The sequence below is a fragment of the Corylus avellana genome, chromosome ca7, assembly GCF_901000735.1.
Source record: "Corylus avellana chromosome ca7, CavTom2PMs-1.0".
In the NCBI taxonomy this organism is placed as follows: Eukaryota; Viridiplantae; Streptophyta; class Magnoliopsida; order Fagales; family Betulaceae; genus Corylus; species Corylus avellana.
The window spans coordinates 8,574,207-8,577,917 of record NC_081547.1 but is presented as its reverse complement, the minus strand read 5'-3'; positions in this window follow the sequence as shown (position 1 = coordinate 8,577,917).

Here is a 3,711-nt window from a genome sequence, read left to right as displayed (position 1 = left end):
TTTTCTTTTTTTTTGAATTGGAAGACAATGACTAATGTATTAGTTAAAGTATCTTTTTCCCCCTTTGGTAAATATTGTTTTGTTCTAGGAATAAGGGTATTATAGGAATATAATAAAACAAATTCTATAAACAATAAAAATGTTTTTTTTTTACCTTTATATATATATACTTTAAAAAAATAGTTTATTTTAGTTTTTTAAGAAAGTAATAGTATTATAGGAATATCGAATATAATCAAAAATGTTCCATTTTTGGCAGGCATTGGTAGTTTGATGTATCACTTTAGCACACTTTAAACTTCACGGTTTTTTTTTTTTTTTTAAAAAAAATGACTGTTAGTTGAGGCGGCTTTTTAATATTTTTTGCCTATATTCAAATAAAAATCATAATTAAATGCAAATTTTGAAATTAAAGAGTAATACTCTAATACTATATATCACATGACTATTTTTTTTGGTGTCTCATACCACACTAGCCCCACACCGGCTAGCTCAAGGGTATGACCTGCAAGAAGAAAGAACGATTAAAGTGGTTCACTAGCGCTTGCCTATGAAGCCCTCCGACACTCAAGTTAGCAAACTGCTCCAGCTCTTTGATTAATGAGAAGCATATCACTATTTTTTCAAAAACAAAAAAAAAAAGGGAAGGTGTTCCCACAATACTACATGTGATCTCCAAACACACCAATATTTTTTACTACAGTAAACGTATCATTCTTAAATTCATCAAAGTGACATTTCTATTCACATGATCTTCTTGCATATGGTGGACAACAGTCCCCAACATTTAAAAAATCCCTACAAAAAATTATTTTTATGAGGTAGTTCCTCAAAAATTATTTCCCTCCCCCCTTTTTTCATTTTCTTTATTCCAGTTTTGCACCCTCACCCACACACTTTAACATTCCCAGTTCTGCCTTGGCCAGTTGACATATGACAAATCTAAAAATGTTCTAAGAGAGTATGATAGCAACAAAAACTAATAATTCAAGACTAAATATGAAACTCAGGAAGAGAGAAAATAACAAATAAAGAACATACATACCCTAATATTTGATTTGAGTACAAGGCTCAAATCACTAGTCTGTAACTTCTCTTCAACTTATGATCTCTCTTGCTCATAGCTCCTCCAATTTTATAAAAGTATAAGAAATATTGTAGTGTTATAGGTAATTACTAGACTGTGTTTAGCTTAATTGGTGGGTTAACAAGATTTTTCTATTCATTTGGATTCGCTGGAAGAAAGATTTTGGGATTTTGGGTTCTGACCGAATGTTCGTTTACTAGATTTGACCCATTGGATAATGACCGAACGTACGCCCGGCAATCCTACAACCACTGTGCAAGTAGTACACCGAATGTCTGACCCAGGACCACCCAACGTTCGATGACTTGCAGACTGTGATAGCAACGCCCTCAGCTTTTTCAACCCTATAAATACCCCTCACATGCCATTCTAAGCTTCATTATGCCCTTTAAGCCCTACAGAAACCTTGCTTGAGTGTTTTGGGAGTTATGGGAAGAAGGAAGGTTTGTTGGAGATCATTTTTTAAGAGAGGAAACCTTTGATGTGGCCTTAGGACTTACTTAAAAGTGGTTAGAAGGGTTTTCTGCCCAGCAGAGAAGATTCGCTCTCTTCTGGCCAAAAACATTTGATGGTCAATCAGGAACTCTATTTTGGACATTTTTAGGAATATGACTCGTTTTAGCTCAAATTTATGATTGATGATAGGTCTTTTCACAGATTTGGAGTATGTGAAACACCTGGGGGAATATTTGGAGGAGCCTTACGACATAAGTGAGTACAAACTCACATGAATACTTGTTACTTTTTTCGCATTGTATAATTATTTTATTGGTACCAAATATGCATCTTTACAACTCTCATGAAATATATTTTAATCTACTATAATCTCTATTTTGTGAAAAAGTGTGTTGCTTAAGCAAGATAATGAACACAATGAGATTTATAAGAGCATGCATGTAAAAGATAGATAAAACTAATTGTATCGTATGACGTGGTATATTGGTACGTGTGGGTAACAGCTATGAGCTTACTATACTTGATAACACTATGGTCAAATGTGTGTTTTATATGAGTCTTGAATCCAATAATTGTTTCATGACCGGCGCAATTATGTTTGATTGGTAGTGTGGACGGTATCTATATTGTATTCATAACAAACTGTCACCTCATAATGTAGCATGTGGTTTAACAACTGTTGTCTTTCTCGAAACCTTTTGTATTCTTAAAATTTGAATCTTTCTATCTTACTAGAATAAAAAATCTGAGTATGTTCTGGTTCAATTGTTTCATGCAAAATGCAATCAAATTACAGAGGATTTATGAGCTCCTTAATTTGTATCATGGAGAAATATTAGGAGGCAAATAATTTCATAAGAGAAGTGACTCAATAACGTAGCTTAGGAGCATTTCATTTTATAATTTTGGCAACTTTCTCATATCGACAGTGATTTAGGTTCCTTTGTAACAAAAAGCTTGAGACGATATTTTTGTTTTTCGATGTAGATGGCTACCAAATTATATTGAGTTGGGAAAACAGACTCCGCATGGCAATGGTCGCATCACAAGGTTCGCAAGCAAATTCCTGGTGTAGACTTCTTTTACTTTTTATCCTTATTGTTCTTTTTTTTTTTCCCTAAAGGAATTTGTGGATTTCAAAATGTAAGACTGAAGTATCTACACAATGGTTGTAAGCCACCCATGCATAATCCACGGAGATGTGAAGTCTACGAATATTTTGTTAATGATAACTTCCATGCTCAGCTAGCTGACTTTGGTCTATCCAAAATATTCCCCACTGATGATGGCACTCATCTATCCACAAGTATTGCAGGCACTCCTGGGTACCTTGATCTGGAGTGAGTACATATACTACAAGCTTTGTACCTATCATCTTCTATATTTGAATGTTTTTTTTTTTCTTCAATTAATTGATAGCTGAAGCATACTTAATGTAGTTAAGCAAGGATATTTAAGTATAAAAGTTCTAAACATACATGTTTAAAACAATTTTGACAACTACTTCCTATCAAATAGGTTAACCGAGAAAAGTGATGTTTATGGTTCTGGAGTTGAGCTCCTAGAGATAATCACCAGTTGACCTATCATAATGGGAACCAATGAGAGAATTCACATAAGTCAATGGGTGAGTTTCATGCTTACTAAAGTGGATATAAAAAGTATTGTTGATACAAGGTGGCATGGAAATTTTAACATCAACTCTGATGCTTGAAAAGTTTTCGAAATAGCTATATGGCTTGTGTATCTCCAATTTCTACTAGTGGCGGAGCTAAAGGCATTACTAAAAAACTATCATTTTCTGACGTGGCAAACAGTACATGATTTTTGCCACATCACCATATTTTGACATAGCAAAAAATAGCACGTCAGAAAATCATGTACTGTTTCAACACGTGCTATTTTCTGACGTGCTAAATACTGACATGTCACAAAAAAATGGGTGGGATTTTGAACTTTTTCCCTAGCCTCTTCTTATTTCCCCTCAACTTTTTTCCTCTTCTTATTCTTTCCCTCTTCATTTATTTCCCTACACTCTCTCTCTCTCCTCTCTCAATCTCCCTTCTTTGCACGGCAGCTCCCTCTAGAGGAAGAAGAAAAAGAAAAGGTGAAGAGAAAAAATTGAAAAGCAGCAGATCGAAAAAAGCAGAAGAAGAAGAAGAAGAAGA